The sequence below is a fragment of the Natator depressus genome, chromosome 11 (assembly GCF_965152275.1).
Source record: "Natator depressus isolate rNatDep1 chromosome 11, rNatDep2.hap1, whole genome shotgun sequence".
NCBI classification, from domain to species: Eukaryota; Metazoa; Chordata; order Testudines; family Cheloniidae; genus Natator; species Natator depressus.
In genome coordinates, this window is record NC_134244.1 from 74,872,884 (window position 1) to 74,895,220 (window position 22,337).

The following is a 22,337-nucleotide window of genomic DNA, read 5'->3' on the forward strand; positions in this document are numbered from 1 at the left end:
CCCTGCAGTGACGGGTTCACAAAGTGACATCTCAAATCTCACTTACAGCCAGAGACACATGGCCGCTCTTCTCCTCCCGGCGTCTCTGCTGGAGCTTGTCCAGCAGCTGCCGCAGCACCTCCCTGGTGAGCTGGGGTTCTTCACCCAAGGCCTTCCACAGCTCAAGGGCACATCTGCAGAGTCAGAAACAGAAGTCAGACCTTCCCTGCCTGGCCACCTCTCGCCCTCCCCAGGGAGAGGCTTGCAATGTAGGCAGGAAAGGCGTCTCTCAGAGGAGACACCGATCGGTGCGGGGAGACTGAGGCTGGGCAAGTCCCTTCAGAGAACGTTGTATTTATTCCTTTCCCCTAATGGGTTATTGTTCCTGAAGCCAGCACCACTGCTTCCCAACAGTGACCATGAACTGACCACAGAGTGACCAACGCACTGCAGACCTCAAAATTCTGCTCTGTTACGCTAGGGTCAGTCCGGAGGAACTTGCCTGAACTCATTGGAGTTACTCTGGCTATCTGGGGGTGTAACTGAGACCCAGCGTTTGGCCAAGTGTCTCAAAGCACCTCAACCCTACTGCAGTGTGGTGGATGGGGTCAGGCACTGAATCAGAACATGCCCTGATAGGAGAGGATTCAGGAGCTTGGAAGGGGAGATTGTACTGCCCAGCGTGACAGAGATGGAAGGAAACTACGATTGAAATCCCTCTCCTCTCTTCTCTCCATTCTTGCTGATCTAAGTCCTGCTGGTCCCCGCAGGCATCTGCAGAGGAAGACTGCAGACGGATCCAAAAGACTTCCAGTCATTTGACTTCCAAGTTTGGTGAGGAAGGTCGGACATGGTGGTCAAGCCCTGGAGACACTGAGAGCTAGGTTGGACAAATCAAGAGCAAATGGCCTGGAAGCAAGGTCTTCAGGAAGCTTGACTGAAATTCTGTGCCAAGGCTGCCGAGTTTCTACAGCTTGTGAGCACAGCCCCTGGAAAGCACTGTGGCTGTTCCAAGGAATCCAAGAAAAGGTTTACAAATCAAACACTCAAAGAAATATGAAAACCAACACTGTATTCCTCTGGTAACTGAATTGGGCAAGAAATTCCATTTCTTTCATGCTGCTCTTCAATTTGCTCTCCCATGTGACACAGATTTGTCTCTGGTCAATGCAGAACTGCATTGCAGAAGATGCCGAGGAAAGCCGGAGTTTTGAGCTCTGGCTAGGGTCCAAGTTGAGTTTCACGGCCCCTAGGAACATGGGGATTGTGTTTAAAACACCTCAGATGGATGACTCTGCAAAGTGACCAGCAATAACCAGCAGGACTCAGAGTTTACAACACATTGAGATGAAAAGAGGCACTCACCCCTCTCAGAGCTATTATTGCCGGCTGTCTGCAGACTCAGGCAGGCTGCACTGCATTTACGCTCTGGTCATGTGTGGATGATTTTTTGTCTTTTTGCAACAATAAGGGCTGGAAATTTCTGTCTTCAGAGATTTACCTCTGCTGCACAGCTCCAGAAGAATGAGTGTATTTTTTCACCAATTCCTCAGCCACGGAATAACTAGGGATCTGACGACAGGTAACAATCCTGCACAGCGAATAGACAGATGGGCCTCATGGGCCTTTTCAATCTCTGCCTTCTCTCATGCACTAAGGAGCAGCCAGACCTCATGAGCCAGGGATGTTGAGTGAGCCCCAAAGTCATTTATTTTGACATAGTCATGGATCTGAGAGGAAGTGGGTGACCCATAGAAATCAGGAGAATGCAGGAATTCTCCAGAAAACTGGCACGTCTCCATCCCGGGCAGTGCAGGAGGAGGGGTTGGCTCCTCAGCAGCTGGGCCTGGGCATCTCCTCTTACTAAGCATGGACAGCTCTCTGCACAGCAGGAAACTCCCTCCAACTGTGTGAGCCCCACGGACCCTTCCCGGCCTGTGGCCTGTCAGTGGGAGCAGGAAGAGAAATAACAGACTGAGGTGATAACAGAGCAGCTCCCTACCTGTGCGATGAGAGCGTGTGAGCCACACAGGTTAGAACCACGTCCTGGGGGTGGGAGCGAGCCAGCAAGGCCGTGGCCCTCAGCGCTGCTTTTCTGGCTCTGGGATCGCAGACGTTGTCGAGCCAGATTAAGATCCCTCCCACAACGTCTCCAACCTGGAAGAATGCCAGGAAGTTGAGGGATGGATTAATCAGAGTGGCCTCCTCCCAGGGAACCTCTCCTGGCAGCCCTGCAAGCCGCCTCTGACCTCAGTTTCCCATCTTGGCTCCTCCCTAATCTGAAGAAAGAGGCTTTGACAAGTCCAGGAACCCCAGTCTTCCCGAGGTCTGGTTTAGCACCTTAAAGCTCAGAAACACACACAAAAGCCTTCCCCAAAACCTTACAGTGGGCAGAGCCCAAACTCCCCTGATGTCCCAGGGCCTTCCCTGCCATAGCAAACTGCTCTCAGCCCTGCTCTCAAAGGCTTCCCTGCAGGAGCCTTTCCTCAGTCTCTGCATCTTCCTGTTGCTCTTTCTAGCACAATCAGTTCCTCCAGACCAGGGGTCTCAACCTAGTTTCCATTGTGGGCCACATCCAATCCTACCTGTTTGGCCCTGAGGATGTCCCATGGGGCACAGCTCTGTGCTGACGGGGCCGCAGGTTGAGAACCACTGCTCCAGACCCCAGAGCCCATCCTAGAGATGGCAGGCCTAATGTGGAGGCTCGTCAGCAGACTAGGTAAGTGCTGCCTTGCCAGGGCTGGGGCTGTCCCACACCTTCAGTGTGGCTGGGCGTCCTCAGGGAAGTGTCAGGGCTCCAGCGGGCAGAGGACACTTTCAAAACCTGACACCGCGGATCCCCGCAGCCAAGCGCTGAATGGCAAGGGGCTGAGCCAACCTTCAAAGCACCATGCTAGTGTGTCCCAGGAACGGTTTCCTAGGAGAGGCGATTCTCCCGTCCCCCTCTCTGCGCAGCATCCCCCTGCCCCACTGCGGCCGTCTCTTACTCTCTCCATCTTGTCTCCGTGGAGAGATACGATGGCCCTCAGCTCTTCCTCTGCGGCTCTAAATCTCTCCAGGGTGGGTGTTGTCAGACCCTGCACGGCTGTCATCAGCAGGGCGTGGAGCGGGGCTGAGGAAGGGTGCTCCCCGAGGGTCTGCAATGAACAGGGACAAAGCCTGTGGGGACTGAGTATTTCCCTCGGGCAGCTGCCCTGGAACAGTCTGTCCCCGGGGGAGGCTGCCAGCGCAGAGGGAGCCTGGAGACTCCGGCTGAGCCCATTTCTTCAGAAGCCTCCCCAGGTGCCAACGTTTCCTCAGCCTTTCGTCCGCTCTCTGGCCCCCTCTCCTGAGAAGAGACGGGAGCCTCTCGGGCAGTGCGGGGACCCCAAGGGCCACCCCATTTCCTCCCTCTCCAGCCCCTCCTCCCAGGACGCCCAGCTATTGCTGAGAAAGCCTCAATGTCCTGCAAAGCCCATTCGAGTTGCTCCTTGAGTGTCGCCGAGGGGTCACTGGAGAACCTGCCCCATGTCCCATCCCACCCCGAGCGCCTGAGCAGATTGGCTCAGCAGCTCTGGCAGCCCACAGTGTCTGCGAGGAAAGGAGTGAGAATAGGGTCCAAAGGGAAACGCCCTCTTCCTTCCCCACCCCGCAGCGTGTGGCGCTGCCAGGAAACAGGCAGGAATCGCCGGCAGGAGAGAAAGTAGCTGAGACTGAAGGAGCGAGTCTGCCTGGCTGAGGAGAACCCCAAACCGTGGGCCTCCGGGGCCAAGCCCCTGTGGGTCAGAACTCACTGGGCACAATGTTACTCCAGGGGGCCCGGTTCCAGGGTCACCTAAACCCAGGGCCTGGGCTGCTGGAGGCCTTTGCCCTGGTGTCTCAGGGCAGCCCCTGGGGATTGCTGCAGCTGGGCTGCGTGGCGCTGGATTAGCACCGTCTGTCCTGGATGCCCGCAGCTGAGGACGCCGTAGAGCACACCGGAGTGGCCGACTCGCATCCAGACTCCAGCCCCCCGGCACGTCAGGAGCTCCCAGAACTGCAGACTTTTGTCTGCGCTGCAGGGTGCTCTGTCACTGACAGCAAGAGTCACAACGGCGTCGAGGTGCCTTTGTAACTCGGACGGAGCCCAGATGTTGGCAGGCGGGATCGAACCTGGGATCTCAGTGCAGGAGCCGCTACCACATGAGTTAAAACCCATGCGGCTGTCAGCTCAGGCTGGAGAGCAGACTCATCGGTTCTGTCTCGAAGTGGTCCTGGTGCCACGAGATGGGCCAGAACCCCACAGCCAGGAGATACGTGGGTTACCCCGACAAGGGCAGGGATGGGCCTGGTCTGACTTTCAGCCGTGCCTGTGGGCCATGGGAAGTGCCTCAGAATCAGGCACCTGAGCCAGGCACGTCTGCCAATCCCACGAAGCACCTCTGGACTTCTTTAGGTGCCTAAACCCCCTTGTCAAACTGGGCCTCCTTCCACAACCCAGAGAAACTCGTAAAGACTGGCTGGAGTTGATCACACTTCAAGAGTGTTCCTTTTCAGCCCCCTGAGCAAGGGGCAGGTCATTCTCCTGTCAGAGATCCCAGCTCCGGGAGATATAAACACACACAGCAAGGGATGCTTTCCATGAGCACAGTCACAAAGCGTCATTACCATCGTCATAGGGGAGATGCTCGTTAATGAGGAGACGGGAGCGCGCTCTTCTTCCTGCTCTTCTGGGCTCCCTATTTCCCACTTCTCCTTCGTCTCCGACGGCTCCTTCTTCGTCCCTGCAGCAGAAAGAAACATTCTCAACATTTTGCTTTTCCATGTCTTCTCCCTGGTTTCCAGAGGGTGGAAGCTGAGCACAGAGCCCTGAAGCGAATTGCCCCGGCTCAGACTGAAGGTTGTTGGCAGAGCTGAGCAGAGAACTCCAATCTCATGACTCTTAGCTGGGGGCTTTTACTACACGAGGCTTCCTCTTACTTAGGGGCCAGTTTCTTTTCTATTCTACTCTTCCTCTCCCCTTGCCCACCTTTCCCGTCAGTGACGGGCCACAGGCCTCATTTTGCATTTAACCCCCCAAGAAGCAATGACTCAGCTCTGCTACGGTTCCCAGCTGTGACCTGCTGAGACCTCGGGAGCATTTTCCTGATGAAAGGGACCCGATCCAGGAGAAAAGAAATGATTTCCTCCAACGTCCAGCCTCTCTGTTCCCCTTACAGCCTGAAGCAATGTTAGTACTCCCCACCCCACAGGGCCAGACCCCCAGAGGGGGGTGACCTGACATTGTCAGCTCTCCCCACCTCAGCGATGGACCTCTGCCACCCTCTCCAAGAGGATCCGGCACTAAATGGATTCCAGAGTCTGAGGTACCCATCACTGTCCCATGAGACGGCCCTGATGTGGAAGTGTAAGGGGTCTGTTGGCCCCTTACTCAAACTCAGTGGGGTTTTTGGTTGGCTAGGTCCCAGTCCCGAAAGGAAGGGGGAGGGTGGATGGGAAACCAGGACTCTGATACTGACAGACCTCAGGGGCCATGGGGAGAGACCAACGCTCCAGGTCAGCCTGATTGGCAGGGCGGGCAGGCTAATGATGGAGTCAGGGGGTCAGAAAGGTCCCCATCCTCCACGCGAGCTGGAATTGCCTGGCTCAGGCAGCGTGGGGCCGAGCTAAGGAGAGAGCAGGGGCGCGAGCTGAGCTGGGGAGCAGAGGCGGGCCAGCCAGCGGGGCAGAGACACAGCCCAGGGAGAGCAGACCCTGGGCTGGGACCAGGGCTGCAGCCACAGAGCCAGCGGGGCCGGAGAAGCAGCCCCGGGGCTGGAGGCAGAGCAGCAGCATCAGAGCTGAGGCAGGGTGGAGCCGGAGCTCGAACAGTGGGGCTGGGGCTGGGGCTGAAGCAGTCTGGAGCTGGGTGCGGAGAGCAACTGGGGCCAGCCAAGGGGGGACCCTGGCAAAGGGCCCAGCGCAGAGAGACACCCCCACCAAGGGTCCTTGCAGGCCAGACTGGGAGGGGGATCTGAACCCGGCGGGAAGGAGGGTCCAACCCCCCAAAGCCCGGAGGTGTGTGGTCACCACCAGAGCAAGTGTCCGACCCGCAGCATCCCTGCAGCACAGCCAGGGCCGGAACTGCCCTGACGTTCCAGAGACGTGGTTTGTGATGTTCCCTGCCACAGAGCGGGGTGATGTGTTTTCCTTTCATCTTTCCCATTTTTCCTTATTCTTTTTTAAATTAATTGCTGATTAAATAAACTGTATTTGCTTTAAATCGTATGTAATGATCAGTGGGTCAGGGAAGCTCCCAGTGCAGAGAGAGTACCCCGGAGTGGGGACACCCTAGCCCCTGTCCTAGGTGGCCACAGCAAGGTTGGGGGTCGAGCCCCCCAGGAATCCTGGGCCCAGCCTTGTTGGGGTTACGAGGACTCTGCCAGACAGGAGAGTGGAAGGGGAGTCCTCCAGGGCAGGGAGGCCTCTGGGGAAAGGAAGTGGGAGCGAGGACTCAGATCCTTCCTCTAGCCCATTTCACCGGAGTAGTGCAGAAGCCAGGAAACTTCCCCACAATAGTGGGACCGTTCCCCTGCTTCCATAAGGCTTGTAGAGTGACTGGTGTGAGTATTCCTCACATGCTCCTTGCTAACCATGTGGTTTGTTTCCTCACCTGTAAGATCCAGTTCAACTTTGTCTTGCTTCTCCTGCAGCTTCTCCTCCTCTGACTCCACCTGGTTCTTGGCTGCTTTCTTCTTCTTCTTCTTCTTCTTCTTCTTCAGGGAAAAGCACGTCCACCTTCTTGGAGAGGAAACCGTTCTCTCCTCATCGCTATCTGCCATCGAGTTGTCAGATTGGCTACAGACACAGAGTCTTTTCATGCCTGATAGGATCTTCCACGAGCATTTCCTTCTCGTGGGCTTCTCTGGCAAGGCCTGTTCTTGCTGGCTGATGGCAGAGCATGCCTCCATGGCTGCAGGTTGGACGAACACTGTGTTCACATGGCTCTCTCTGTGCTCCCGAGAGGTGAGTCTTTGAAAAAAGGAACGAAGCCTGGAATAGAAAGAAGGAAGAAATGGGTTTTTCTGTCCTACTCTAAAGGAAGGGAATTTGTGTGCGCAGGATTCCCAGATCCAAGAGAGTGGTCTTTTGAAATCATCTGCTCCTCTAATAGCCAGGACTGGTTCATACAACCAAGAACATAAGCAACAAAAGACTGGCCACACTGGGTCAAACGAAAGGTCCATCTAGCCCTGTAGCCTGTCTTCCGACAGTGGCCAGTGCCAGGTGCCCCAGAGGGAATGAACAGAGAATCATCAAGTGATCCATTCCTGTTGCTCACTCCTGGCTTCTGGCAAACAGAGGCTAGGGAAACCATCCCTTCCCATATTGGCTAATAGCCACTGATGGACCTATCCTCCATGAATTTATCTCCTTCATTTTTGAATCCTCTTATAATCTTGGCCTTCACAACATCCTCCGGCAAAGAGATCCACACATTAACTGTGTGTTGTGTGGAAAGAATATTTCCTTTTATTTGTTTGAAATTTGCTGCTTATTAACAAAGGTTTCAAAGGGGGCACTTGGAGTTGAACCAAGGACCTTTTAATGTGCAGTCAAACACTCTATCGCTAAGCTCTACCCCCATGACTGGACCCAGCCCCAGGTGAAGACACTTGGGACCATGGTGAAAGAGGAATTCTTCTGGGGAAGTCCAAGGGCCCGTGTTATGCAGGTCAGACTAGATGATCAGGGCTGGCCTTAGAGCCTTTGAAACTGTGAATTTATGAACCTAAAGTTGCCTTTAATGGCTAGTATGAAAGTTGCTACTCCTTTCCAAGAGGAGATGCGTTGAGGTTTCCTTGGGGAGAGGCACCAGGATCCTTTGTCACAGCCTTTCTTGGACACAGCACATCACAGCTTCTCCCCTTTTGCTCTATAACAAGAAACCTCCACGCACCAGATCTGTAATCCCGTCCTAGCCCAGTCACTGGCTCCAGTTCCTAGCCTGACTCTCACCCCATGGAGCTCACGCCTCCTCTGCCAGTGGACAGACATGGAAACAGCCAAGGTCAACTTCTGTTTTCTTTGCTCATTGCCTGGGCCTAGTTGCAAAAATGCTTCATTATTAACCCCACTCCTTTGTGCACAGAATCCTGGGACTCTGGGAACAGACAGGGCCAAGCCGAAAACCAAGACACCTCTGTTCCCAGAGAAGCCAGGAAAAGGAACAAAGGATTGTCATCTAGAAGGCTTGAGGGTCTGGATGGATGGATTAGCAGCTGCAAATATGTTGACTTATTCTTACCTATTTCAAAATCTGGACTGTAGGCGCATGGGGAAAATAACCAGTAAACTTTAACTGAAGGATTTCCCATACTATTTATAACGTCCAATCAGAACAATAGGCCACCCAAACAATGACAAAGAAATCACAGCGAGACCCATGACAAATTTAGGCTGCAGTTTATTTAAACCCCTTTCCTGGAAAGGAATTGCAGGGGGGATTTGACACGTCTATTTTATGTAGCCCAGTGGGGGTATAGTACAATTTGTAGAGAGTTTTGAAGTCTCTCTCCATGAGATTAGTTCTGAGAGAACTACCAAGATGGCAGCCAGGGGATGGGAGTGGAGCTGTGTCACTTTCAATAGCTTCAGATTTATTTTTTCTGCATATCTGAGCTCATTTATGTGTCTTTCAATCATGTAAATTCTGAGACCGATCTTGTCTCAATACACATATGTTAGACAATCATGACATGAGACAAAGGGTTTATATTCACTACTTGAAGGCAAGGAGTGCATTAGGGTCAACTCCAAGGGAAATACTCTTGATGGAGCTATCAATCTAAATTCTAGACCAGTTTTTTATCTTCCCTTTAGGTTATACCCATGGAAATTCACCCATACTAGTCTGCTGAAAGATAAAAGCATCGAAATCTGCCTCCAAAGACCGGGAAAGGCTGAAGCAGACGGAGAAGGGAGAGACGCCCACATTCAAATCAAAACGGAACGCTGAGACCTGGCTGTTGCAACGCTGGCCCCACCCGTCCCTGCCCCGGGGGGGCCAAGCTGAGCCTGAGAAGAGCCAGAACTGACCAATGAACATTGCCAAAGAGCCCCAGTAACACGCCAGCAGCCCCCATCCACCACCCCCTCCAGCCCCCAGCACCTCCCGCCCACCGGCAGCCCCGCCCGTCAGCGCCTCCCCCTCCCTCCCCACTCCTCCCGCCCGCCGCAATCGGCTATTCTGCCGTGCGCAGGAGGCTCTGGTGGGGAAGGGGCAGGAGCGAGGGCATGGCAGGCTCGGGGGAAGGGGCAGGGGCCTTGGGGGAAGGGGTGGAGAGGTGGCAGGACCTGGGGCAGAGCAGGGGGTTGAGCAGTGAGCACCCCACAGCGTATGGGAAAGTTGGCATCTGTAGCTCCAGCCTCGGAGTCAGCGCTGTGCAAGGAGCCGCGTATTAACCTCTGACGAGCCGCATGCGGCCCCGGAGCCCCAGGTCGGCCACCCCTGCCCGAGGGGAAGGAGGCACCAACCTGTCATGTGCGATCGAAGGAGCAGGAAAAGAATCTGGGAATTACCTTCTGTAAAAACTCATCTTTTGTCGAAAACCTGTGGAAAAAACTGATGCAAGAAGTTGTTGACAGAGGGATAGTCCGCGTCTCTCAGCAGCTCCTTGGGTCACCAGCCGTTGTCAACCAAGCCAGTTGGCAGACTGAAGGCAGGGCAAGAATGCTGAGGCCGAACAGTCTTTGCTGTTGGCATCCGTGACCTCACAATCAGCTTAAGCATCAACACACACAGACCCCCACCCACCCACCAAGAGAGACACGCACACACAGAAGCTGGTAACATTTACAACATGGAGAGATGCACCCAAACTCTCGAGGACTTTTGATTTGGGGGAGGGCATCATCGGCGCTGACTGCATGGGTGTCCCGGGGCTGGAGCACCCATGGGGAAAAATTAGTGGGTGCTTAGCACCCACCGGCAACCAAGCTCTGCCCTCCCCCCAGAGCATCTCCCGCTGACCAACTCCTCCCGCACCTTTCCAGGGCCCTCTGCCCACCACAAAACAGCTGTTTGGCTGCATTCAGGACGCTCCCATTTGGTGCGGGAGGAGCAAAGCCATAACTCACCCAGAGATGTGATTTTATTAAATAGTTCGGAGGCTCAGAAACACGTAGAAAATGTTCTAAGGCTCTGAGCTAGTGAAAGTGCCAGTCACCCAGAGAGCAGTGGGAGCAGGTCCAAGATGTAGCAAAGAGGGTTTCCTGCAGGGAGAAGGGAAGCAGGGAGATTGCAGCTCTTTGGGACAGAGACTGTCTGTTTGTTCTGTATGTATGCAGCACCTGGCACAATGGGGCCTGATACCTGAGTAGGGCCTGGACACAGTGCTAATAAAGCAAGGGCATTTGTTGAATTACTGAAGTGCCCTGAGTCCCCTGAGTGGAAAGGTGGCAGGTGAAGCAGGGGCAAACCCTAGACAGATGGGATCTGCCCAGCCTGGGGCAGCATGTGCGGGAAGGGGAAGGGGAAAGGCCATTGGGAGTGTTTCCACAGAAGCCAAGAAATCAGGGCACCAGCCCTAGCATGGCTGAGTGAGGCTGTTTCCTGGGAGAGATCTCCACAGACAGCATTCGTGGGCAGGCTGGGAGGGATGGCCTGGATTCACTTTGGAGTGGATCCAGTGTAAATGAGACTAGAATTGTCCCAGAAGGGCCCAGATACAACAGTGACAGACACTGTAGGTGGAGTCTGTGAATAAATAAATTAGGTGCATTATAAAACAGTAGTGAAATAATCCCCCTGCTCTGTGACCCCAAGTCTGACCTTGTACCTGTCAATGGGGCATCATCACTGAATGGGGGAGCTGTTAATGAGGCGCCACAGGGATTGGCTGTAGCCCCCTCACTTGTCAACTTTTTAATTAACGATCTGGAAGTAAGTATAAAATCACTGCTGATAAAGTCTGTGGCTAACACAGCTTGGAGGAGTGGTAAATAATGCTAATGACGGGGCCGTTGTATGGAGCAGCCTGGATAGTTTGGTAAACTGGGATTAGTAAGGAGGCAACCTAGTGACAGAGGATGTGGAAAAAGCTAATGTACTCAATGCTTTTTTTGCTTCTGTCTTCACTAATAAGAACAGCTCCCAGACTGCTGCGCTGGGCATCGCAACATGGGGAGTAGATGGCCAGCCCTCTGTGGAGAAAGAGGTGGTTAGGGACTATTTAGAAAAGCTGGACGTGCACAAGTCCATGGGGCCGGACGAGTTGCATCCAAGAGTGCTGAAGGAATTGGCGGATGTGATTGCAGAGCCATTGGCCATTATCTTTGAAAACTCGTGGCGAATGGGGGAAGTCCCAGATGACTGGAAAAAGGCTAATGTAGTGCCAATCTTTAAAAAAGGGAAGAAGGAGGATCCTGGGAACTACAGGCCGGTCAGCCTCACCTCAGTCCCCAGAAAAATCATGGAGCAGGTCCTCAAGGAGTCAATCCTGAAGCACTTAGACGAGAGTAAAGTGATCAGGAACAGTCAGCATGGATTCACCAAGGGAAGGTCATGCCTGACTAATCTAATCGCCTTTTATGATGAGATTACTGGTTCTGTGGATGAAGGGAAAGCAGTGGATGTATTGTTTCTTGACTTTAGCAAAGCTTTTGACACTGTCTCCCACAGTATTCTTGTCAGCAAGTTAAAGAAGTATGGGCTGGATGAATGTACTTTAAGGTGGGTAGAAAGTTGGCTAGATTGTCGGGCTCAACGGGTAGTGATCAATGGCTCCATGTCTAGTTGGCAGCCGGTGTCAAGTGGAGTGCCCCAGGGGTCAGTCCTGGGGCCGGTTTTGTTCAATATCTTCATAAATGATCTGGAGGATGGTGTGGATTGCACTCTCAGCAAATTTGCGGATGATACTAAACTGGGAGGAGTGGTAGATACGTTGGAGGGCAGAGATAGGATACAGAGGGACCTGGACAAATTGGAGGATTGGGCCAAAAGAAACCTGATGAGGTTCAATAAGGATAAATGCAGGGTCCTGCACTTAGGACGGAAGAACCCAATGCACAGCTACAGACTAGGGACCGAATGGCTAGGCAGCAGTTCTGCGGAAAAGGACCTAGGGGTTACAGTGGACGAGAAGCTGGATATGAGTCAGCAGTGTGCCCTTGTAGCCAAGAAGGCCAATGGCATTTTGGGATGTATAAGTAGGGGCATAGCGAGCAGATCGAGGGACGTGATCGTTCCCCTCTATTTGACATTGGTGAGGCCTCATCTGGAGTATTGTGTCCAGTTTTGGGCCCCACACTACAAGAAGGATGTGGATAAATTGGAGAGAGTCCAGCGAAGGGCAAGAAAAATGATTAGGGGTCTGGAACACATGACTTATGAGGAGAGGCTGAGGGAACTGGGATTGTTTAGTCTGCAGAAGAGAAGAATGAGGGGGGATTTGATAGCTGCTTTCAACTACCTGAGAGGTGGTTCCAGAGAGGATGGTTCTAGACTATTCTCAGTGGTAGAAGAGGACAGGACAAGGAGTAATGGTCTCAAGTTGCAGTGGGGGAATCCGTGACTTCCAGAGACCTCTGTGACTTCAGCTCGTAGCTCCAAGCGAGCCCCCACAGCTGCCCGGCCACTGTGAGCGGTGTGGGGACCCCGCAGCTGAACTCCCCATGGACAGGTCACGGGCTTCTGTGAATTTTTCTTTATTGCCCGTGACCTGCCGTGACTGTTACTAAAAATATCCCGGACAAAATCTTAGCCTTACCCATGGTTAAGTAGGTGAGGGGAGGGGGGAAAGGTGTTCCTTGTAGAGACCCAGAGATACAGGCATGAGGGACAGCTGGCTGCCTGGGGCCCCATGCCCATGGAGTGTCCCAGAAGACAATGGCCATTCCAATTGCCTGGACATTGGGCACCAAACAATAAATGACCATGGACGGCCCACCCTCCATGGGAAGCCAGCCAAGTGTGCCCAGCAGGAGGACAAAGGACTGGGCTGGGGTTCTAAGTGTGGGCATCTGGAGGCAGGAGAGCAGCTTGTGGGCTCGGACGACAGAGGGGACAGAGGGCTCCGGGACTGACCCAGATGGACCTTTCCGTTCTCTGTGTTCACTAAGCACTGTCTGCGCTGTGTTCCAGACATGTCAAAAAACAGGGAGAGTCAATTATTTTTTATAAAGGTCCAAATTTCTTGGTCAAGGCATAGTCAAGGTCCAGACTTCAGAGAAAATAATAAAAAATAATAACAATCATGATCATAATCAAATAATAAAAAGATTTCAGGATCTGCTGGAAAGCAGCTGGTGGTCCAGATTTGGCCCGCGGTCTGCCTGTTGACTGCCCCTGTAATAACCCCCCCTGCTTTCACAATGCTGGTTGAGAGTCACTCCAGGGTAAGGAAGTGGGGGTACATGGCTCCCTGGGGGCCTACAAGTCTCCCTTGGGTATCCAACTCAGGTGGACTTGCTGACGTGAAGCAGGGGTGTTGAAGGCTCTGAGATTCAGAGTCAGGAGGCGGTGAAGTCAGGTGACTTTCCTCATTGGAAAAAGTGTGACCTTAAGGGGGTTGCCACACTAAAGAGCTCCTCCCAGGGACTGTTCAAGAGCACCAGACCTATGGCAGGGAAACCGCCTGGAGATGATGGTGCTGGGGCGGAGTGGGCCAGGCCCAGCAGCTCTGCCGGGGAGCTACCTTGGAGCTGAGGTCACTTTTTCAGAGGGTTGGAGAAGGGGGACCTGCTCCCACAGCCTCACTCTGCTCAGTTATCGCTGGGCACAAACCAGTGACCCCAAACCAGCCCCCAGAGCCATTGTCTGTTTGCAGGAGCAAATCCTGAGCCGCCTGCAGCATCTGTGGGAGGAGACAGAAGAGCTTCTGGGCCTGAAATCCGACTGGGACAAGGAGAGTGAGAGGCTCCTGGTAGGTGCCCTGCCCTGCCCGGCCGCTTTGCACAGGGGTGTCAGCGACAGCAGCAGGGGGTCTCTGCGCTGCTTGGGGTCTGGGTCATTCAGAAGGTTAAAGGGTTTCCAGGGTCGCTACAGGGAGACAGGTCAGGGTCATTGTAACCAGTGCAGGGCAGCTCTGCTCTCAGGGACCTGGTGTACATCAGGAGTGACCCCACCGAAGTCAGTGGGGTCAGGGTCAGACTCCTCTGGGACCCTGGTGTTAGTTCCCACTGGGGTCAGTGGGTTTACACCAGGGTAGCTGGGAGCAGCCTCTGGCTCTGTCTCTCTAGCACTGGGAGTGGGGGCCAGAGGGAGAGGCCAGTAAAACACTGAACAGACACAGATGTGGCAGGGGTCGGGGCGGAGCGGGGGAGACTTTTGCTGATCCCAGGGTTCGAGTGTCAGACGTTCCAGTGATGCCACTGGGCAGTTTGGGAAGCACCATTTGCCACAGCCTGGTCTGCACTTCACTCTGGTGCTGGGACAGTGATGGGGACGGGCTGGGGGTTGGTGATTTTGGGTCACATTTTTATACTAGCAAAAGCTCTAGTGTAGCCACAGTGACTCTGGCAAAGATATTGAATGAAAGGCTCTGTGGAGCCCGGACAAGGCTTTGTCCCATTTCCCATGACACCCGCTCTCCCCGTGTCCCTGCCCTGCCCCTGCGTCTCTCTGTGCACCCCAGAGGCAGACGGAAGTGGAGCGGCCGCTGGTGGTGTCCAAGTGCGAGGGGCTGCGCCAGTTTCTGGCTGAACAGGAGCGCCTCCTCCTGGCCTGGCTGGGAGAGCTGGACGAGGCGATTGGGAGGAGGAGGGAGGAAAATGCCACCCACCTGGGTGAGGAGATTTCCCGGCTCAGCGCCCTGATCACAGAGCTGGAGGGGAAGCGTCAGCAGCCAGTGCTGGAATTGCTGCAGGTGAGACAGTGTCAGATGCGCCCAGAGCCCAGTGCAGGGAGGAGACGGCCCCTGAGTCACTCGGGCTGACAGGGTAACTCAGTGCAGGGAGCACGGCCCGGGGCGTCTGCAGGGCCAGGGGCCCAGGGCTGCAGAGAGACAGGAGTTTGGGCTGTCGGGGAGGTGGGGGGAGGCTGGTGAAAGGCTGTTCCAGCCCTGGGCTCAGCACAGAGGACCCGGCCGTCCCGTCCCTGCGGAACATCTGGTGTGAACGGGGCTCTGCGCCCACTAGCACAGCCCTTCAGTGCTCCACCCCGCTGGGGGAGCAGCCTGTGGGGCCGGGGCTGGGGGAGCAGAGTGACCCCTCTGGGGCAGGGGGCCGGCTGGGCCATGGGCACTGACTCTCTGCTCTGTCTCTCCTTCCCCTCTAGGGTGTCAGAAGTGCTGTGAGCAGATACATCCGGGCTCCGTCTGCCCCCACGCCTCGTTGTGCTGGGAAAGACTCAGGGTATGTCTACACTACGAAATTAGGTCGAATTTATGGAAGTCGTTTTTTTAGAAATCGGTTTTATATAGTCGAGTATGTGTGTCCCCAGAGAAAATGCTCTAAGTGCATTAAGTGCATTGACTCGGCGGAGAGCTTCCACAGTACCGAGGCTAGCGTTGACTTCCGGAGCGTTGCACTGTGGGTGGCTATCCCACAGTTCCCGCAGTCTCCGCTGCCCATTGGAATTCTGGGTTGAGATCCCAGTGCCTGATGGGGCTAAAACATTGTCGCGGGTGGTTCTGGGTACATGTCGTCAGGCCCCCGTTCCCTCCCTCCCTCCATGAAAGCAACGGCAGACAATCGTTTCGCGCCTTTTTTCCTGAGTTACCTGTGCAGACGCCAGACCACGGCAAGCGTGGAGCCCACTCAGCTCACCGTCACCGTACGTCTCCTTGGTGCTGGCAGACGCGGTACTGCATTGCTACACAGCAGCAGCAACCCATTGCCTTGGGGCAGCAGACAGTGCAATAGGACTGGTAGCTGTCATCGTCGTGTCCGAGGTGCTCCTGGTCGCCTCTGTGAGGTTGATCAGGAGCGCCTCGGCAGACATGGGCGCAGGGACTAAATTTGGAGTGACTTGATCCGGTCATTCTCTTTAGTCCTGCAGTCAATCCTATTGAACCATCTTATGGTGAGCAGGCAGGCGATACGGATTGCTAGCAGTCCTATTGCACCGTCTTCTGCCGAGCAGCCATGAGATGTGGATGGCTAGCAGTCCTATTGTACCATCTTCTGCCGAGCAGCCATGAGATGTGGATGGCTTGCAGTCCTTCTGCACCGTCTGCTGCCAGCCAAAGATGTAAAAGATAGATGGAGTGGATCAAAACAAGAAATAGACCAGATTTGTTTTGTACTCATTTGCAAACACCCCCCCCCCCGATCTAGGGGACTCATTCCTCTAGGTCACACTGCAGTCACGCACAGAGAAGGTGCAGCGAGGTAAATCTAGCCATGTATCAAGCAGAGGCCAGACTAACCTCCTTGTTCCAATAAGAACAATAACTTCGGTGCACCATTTCTTATTGGAACCCTCCGTGAAGTCCTGCATGAAATACTCCTTGATGTAAAGCCACCCCCTTTGTTGATTTTAGCTCCCTGTAAGCCAACCCTGTGAGCCGTGTCGTCAGTCGCCCCTCCCTGCGTCAGAGCAACGGCAAACACTCGTGCATCCGAGTTGAGAGTGCTGTCCAGAGCAGTCACAAGGGAGCACTCTGGGATAGCTCCCGAAGGCCAATACCGTCGAATTGTGTCCACAGTACCCCAAATTCAACCCGGCAAGGCCGATTTAAGCGCTAATCCACTTGGCAGGGGTGGAGTAAGGAAATCGATTTTAAGAGCCCTTTAAGTCGAAATAAAGGGCTTCATCGTGTGGACGGGTGCAGGTTTACATCGATTTAAAGCTGCTAAATGAGACCTAAAGTCCTAGTGTAGACCAGGGCTCAGAGCCCAGGCAGCAGACCCAGCATCCCGACCGTGGGACGGTCTCACCCTCTGGATCCAGCCCCCCTCCATCCCCATAGCCCTGGGGCTGCTGCCGCTGTGTCTGTGTGACCCACCCTGGGAAGGGGAGTGCCCCACAGCTCTGGGCTGGAGAACGCTCCCTGGGACCAGGCTGGCTTGGGGGATCATTAATGGGGCTGAGAGCCTGTCACCCCCAGGGCCCAGCTGGGACCTGGCCCCAGCTCTGTCATGGCCCAGAGCCTGTCCCGTGTGAGGGGGCCCCAAGGGCCTGTGGGGAAAGAGCTGAGTGTCCCAGCCCAGGCCCTCGTGGGGCAGTGTCTCAGTCCCAGAACCCCCACCCCATGGGGAGTGACCAGGCCCCTTGGAGGCTAAGAGGAGAAGCTGAGAAGAAGCTGGGCATGGAGAATGGGCCCCTCTCTCATCCCTGGGAGAAGCCCCTCCAGGCCCTTGTAGGGAACGTGGGGCTGGGCCAGGTGTGAGGGGAGCTGGCCCTGCCTGGGCTGGGTTTTCTCTCTGGATGGAGAGAGGCCCCCAGTCTCCAGGCCGGCCCCGGCAGATTGTGCAGGCAGTAAATTCCCTGGGCAGCAGAGGTCACGGCCCCGTTAGCCCTGCCTGTGGCCCAGCTCCCACCCACTCCCCATCTGGCTCTGGGGGGCAGGAACTTAGAGCAAAGGAATGGGAGGAATAAACACGCTCGTGACTCTGCAGGGATGAGAAGGCTACGTCTCCGCATCCGGTGCCCGAGTCCCCTGAGCTGGAAAAAAGAACCAGGACTTCCCTCGAGAGAACAATCTCCAGGAGGCTGTGACGGGATTCCTGGGTAAGGGGCGCTGCCGGGGGTTTCTCTCATTGTATTCGAGCAGGGCAGGGGGAGGGATTTGGCCCAGCAGGTTGGGTTATTATCAGTTCGTGTGTGCCCGTATTACTCGTGGATCAGAGCCACACTATCAGAGGCTCGTTCACCTGCACATCCACCAATGTGATATATGCCATCATGTGCCAGCAATGCCCCTCTGCCATGTACATTGGTCAAACTGGACAGGCTCTACGTAAAAGAATAAATGGACACTAATCAGATGTCAAGAATTATAACATTCATAAACCAGTCGGAGAACACTTCAATCTCTCTGGCCACGCGATTACAGACATGGAAGTCGCTATTTTACAACAAAAAAACTTCAAATCCAGACTCCAGCGAGAAACTCCTGAATTGGAATTCATTTGCAAATTGGATACAATTAACTTAGGCTTGAATAGAGACTGGAAGTGGCTTAGTCATTATGCAAGGTAGCCTATTTCCCCTTGTTTTTTCCTACCCCCCCCCCCTCCCCTCAGACGTTCTTGTTAAACCCTGGATTTGTCCTGGAAATGGCCCACCTTGATTATCATACACATTGTAAGGAGAGTGGTCACTTTAGATAAGCTATTACCAGCAGGAGAGTGAGTTTGTGGGGGGGGGGGGGGGGGAAGAAAACCTGGATTTGTGCTGGAAATGGCCCACCTTGATTATCATACACATTGTAAGGAGAGTGATCACTTTAGATAAGCTATTACCAGCAGGAGAGTGGGGTGGGAGGAGGTATTTTTTCATGCTTTTTGTGTGTATATAAAAAGATCTTCTACACTTTCCACAGCATGCATCCGATGAAGTGAGCTGTAACTCACGAAAGCTTATGCTCAAATAAATTGGTTAGTCTCTAAGGTGCCACAAGTACTCCTTTTCTTTCTGCGAATACAGACTAACACGGCTGTTACTCTGAAACCATTCAGAGCACTGTGACTGCCCAGCCCAGAGGGGCCCAGATCCTGGGAGAGCCCTTGGGGTCCCAGCTTCCCTGGCTGCTCAGAGGAGAGCCCAAAGGCGAAGATTTCAGGAGAGCAGATAATTCAATCATAAATCTGTGCGCCCAGTGCTGTCTCCTGCTCTCTCCCTGGCTATCTGAGCGCAGGGGCTGATGCTCCTGGTTAACAGGAGACATTATCACGGATTCTCAGCCTCCCTGACTGACACCAGCTGAGCATCAGGGCCCTAGTGTTTAAGCACCTTGGGCCACACTTTCAATGGTATTTAGGTGTCTGCTGGGAACCTCCAAAGCACCTAACTCCTATGGACTTGCCAAACCTGCTTCAGCCCTTTGGAAAATCCCCTTCTCCAGGCGGTTTCCCTGCCATAGGTCTGGTGCTCTTGAACGGTCCCTGGGAGGAGCTCTTTAGTGTGGCAACCCCTTAAGATCACACTTTTTCCAGTGAGGAAAGTCACCTGGCTTCACCGCCTCCTGACTCTGAATCCCAGAGCCTTCAGCACCCCTGCTTCACGTCAGCAAGTCCACCTGAGTGGGACACCCAAGGGAGACTTGTAGGCCCCCAGGGAGCCATGTACCCCCACTTCCTTCCCCTGGAGTGACTCTCAACCAGCATTGTGAGAGCAGGGGGGGTTATTACAGGGGCAGTCAACAGGCAGACCGTGGGCCAAATCTGGGCCATCAGCTGCTTTCCAGCAGACCCTGAGATCTTTTTATTGTTTTATTATGATCAGGATTGTTATTGGTGTTTATTGTTTTCTCTGAAGTCTGGACCTTGACGCTGCCCCAACCAAGAAATCGGGACCCGAATAAGAAGTAACCGGCTCCCCCGGTCCCGGCCTGTCCGGAGCAGGGCGCGGCCAGGGCCCAGTGACCACGGGGACGGGCAGGTCCGGCTGGGCCAGCCCCGGAGCCCGCTGTCCCCCGAGCCGGGCCGGCTCCCCGCCGCCAGCAGCCCGCCCCTCCGACCCACCCGGCTCTGCCCGCGGCTGGGCCCCGGCCGGCTCCCTGGGGCGGGCCGCCCTGCCCCGTCTCGGCGGGCGCCAGCGGCCCGGGCGGGGGCGCGGCATCGCCTCCCGGGCCGGCCCCGGCCCGGCCGCCTCAGGCCGCGCCGCGGGGTGCGCAGGGGACCCCGGCCGGGAGCCCGGGAGCCGGGGAGCCGCGGCCCCGCCCGGGACGGGCCCGGCCGGCGTCAGGGCGGCCCGACGCCCGAGGCTTTTCCCGGCCCAGCCCGGCGGAGCGGGAGACCCGCGGCCCCGACGGACGGGCCCGCCCGCCCCGGCAGCCCGCCCGCCCCGGGAGACCTGCCGCGCCCCCCCGCCCGCGGGCGTCGCGAGGCCTCCGGCGGGCCCGGGCCGGGGGGTCCGGCGGGGTCCGGGCCCCGGTCCGCGCGTTCACAGACCCGGGGGCAGCGACCGGAAGTCCCCCCGGCACCCCAGGGCCTGCGGCCACCCAGGCGAGTCCGCTCCGCGGCCGGCGGCGGGCGCCCGGTGCTCGCGGGGGGGGCTGCGGGGGGGCGGAGCCAGGGAGCCCGGCGCCGAGCGGCCTCGCCCGGAGCGCGGGACGGCCGGGTCGGGCCGCGGCCGCGGCGTGCGCCCCGCAATACCCGATGGGACATGGCGGGTCACCCGCAGGGCCCGGCTCCGCCCCCCCCGCCGCGGGTCTGCTCGCGAGTCTGACGCCGGCGGGACTCGACCCCGCTGCGGCGGCCCGTGAGCCCGGATCCGGGGCGGTTCAGCCGGCGTGCGCGGGAGCCGGGGGAGGAGCCCGGCCGGGCCTCCAGCGCCGCCCTCCGCGCAGGCAGCCGCGAGCGGGGCCGGGCTCCGGGGCGCCCTGAGCAGGCGGGGGGGCCGGGGGGAACCGGGGCCGGCGGGGGGGCCGCAGCATAAAACCAGCGGCTTTGAATTCCCGATCCCCCCCCGCCCACACCCAGAGACCCACGGAGAGACCCCCCCCACCCACAGAGACCCCCCCCGCACACACCCACACCCACAGAGACCCCCTCACACACACAGACACAGAGACCCTGAGACAGAGACCCCCCCCACAGAGACCCCCCCACACACACACCCACAGACACAGAGACCCCCCCACAGAGACCCCCTCACACACACAGACACAGAGACCCTGAGACAGACACCCCCCCACACACGAGACAGAGAGACAGAGACCCCCCCACAGAGACCCCCTCACACCCACAGAGACCCTGAGACAGAGACACCCCCCCACACACACACACACGCGTCCTGTGAACCGGGAGTTCGCGGCTATTTCTTAAACCGCGGGCAATTAGCGCAAGATTTGAGGATTCCCTGAACTAGTTAATAGCCAAGAATAACAATTCCTGCAACCCAATCCAGTAAATTTCATAGTGTGTGCCCACACACACACACACACTGGGGCTGTCAAGCGATTAAAAAAAATCACCATTAATCGTGCAGTTGTACAACACTAGAATACCATTTACTTTAAATATTTGGCATGCTTACATCTTCCAGTATATTAATTTCAATCACAACACAATACAAGTGTGCAGTCCTCACTTTATATTTATTTTTGATTACAAATATTTGCACTGTAAAAAACAAAAACATTGTGTTTTTCAGCTCACCTCATACCCGTACTGTAGTGCAATCTTTTTCCCATAAAAGTTGAACTTACAAATGTAGAATTATGTAAAAAAACAGCAACCCTACATTCAAAAATAAAACAGTGTAAAATTTTAGAGCCCACAAGTCCCCTCAGTCCTACTTCTTGGTCAGCCAATCGCTCAGACAAGCAAGGGTAGTTACAATTTGCAGGAGATAATGCTGCCGCTTCTTGTTTACAGTGTCACCTGAAAGTGAGAGCAGGAGTTCGCATGGCACTGCTGTAGCTAGTGTTGCAAGTTATTTACATGCCAGGTGCGCTAAAGATTCATATGTCCCTTCATGTTTCAACCACCATTCCAGAGGATATGCCTCCGTGCTGATGACGGGTTCTGCTCGATAAAGATCCAAAGCAGTGCGGACCGATGACACGTGTTCATTTTCATCATCTGAGTCGGATGCCTCCAGCAGAAGGCTGATTTTCTCTTTTGGTGGTTTGGGTTCTGTAGTTTCCGCATCGGAGTGTTGCTCTTTTAAGACTTCTAAAAGCGTGCTCCACACCTCGTCCCTCTCAGACTTTGGATGGCACTTCAGATTCTTAAACCTTGGGCCGAGCGCTGTCGCTGTTTTTAGAAATCTCACATTGGTACTTTCTTTGCGTTTTGTCAAATCTGCTGTGAAAGTGTTCTTAAAACGAATATGTGCTGGGTCATCATCCAAGACTGCAATAACATGAAACATATGCAGAATGCAGGTAAAATAGAGCAGGAGACCTACAATTCTCCCCCCAAGGAGTACAGTCACAAATTTAATTGATGTATTATTTTTTTAACGAGCATCATCAGCATGGAAGTATGTCCTCTGGAATGGTGGCCGAAGCATGAAGGGGCATACGAATGTTTAGCATATCTGGCATATCTTGCAACGCTGGGTACAAAAGTGCCATGCGAACGCCTGTTCTCACTTTCAGGTGACATTGTAAATAAGAAGCAGGCAACAGTATCTCCCGTCAGTTGTAAACAAACTTTTGTCTTAGCGATTGGCAGAATAAGAAGTAGGACTGAGTGGACTTGTAGGCTCTAAAGTTTTAAACTGTTTTGTTTTTGAGCGCAGTTATGCAACCAAAAAAAAAACCAACTGCATTTGTTACACTTTCACAATAAAGAGTTTGCACTTC

At 55.0% G+C, this 22,337-nt stretch overlaps 1 pseudogene; it reads left to right on the forward strand.

Annotated features, from left to right (window-relative positions):
- The window catches only part of LOC141996305 (butyrophilin subfamily 1 member A1-like), a 183,880-nt pseudogene that overhangs the window by 122,264 nt on the left and 39,279 nt on the right, over positions 1 to 22,337 (forward strand).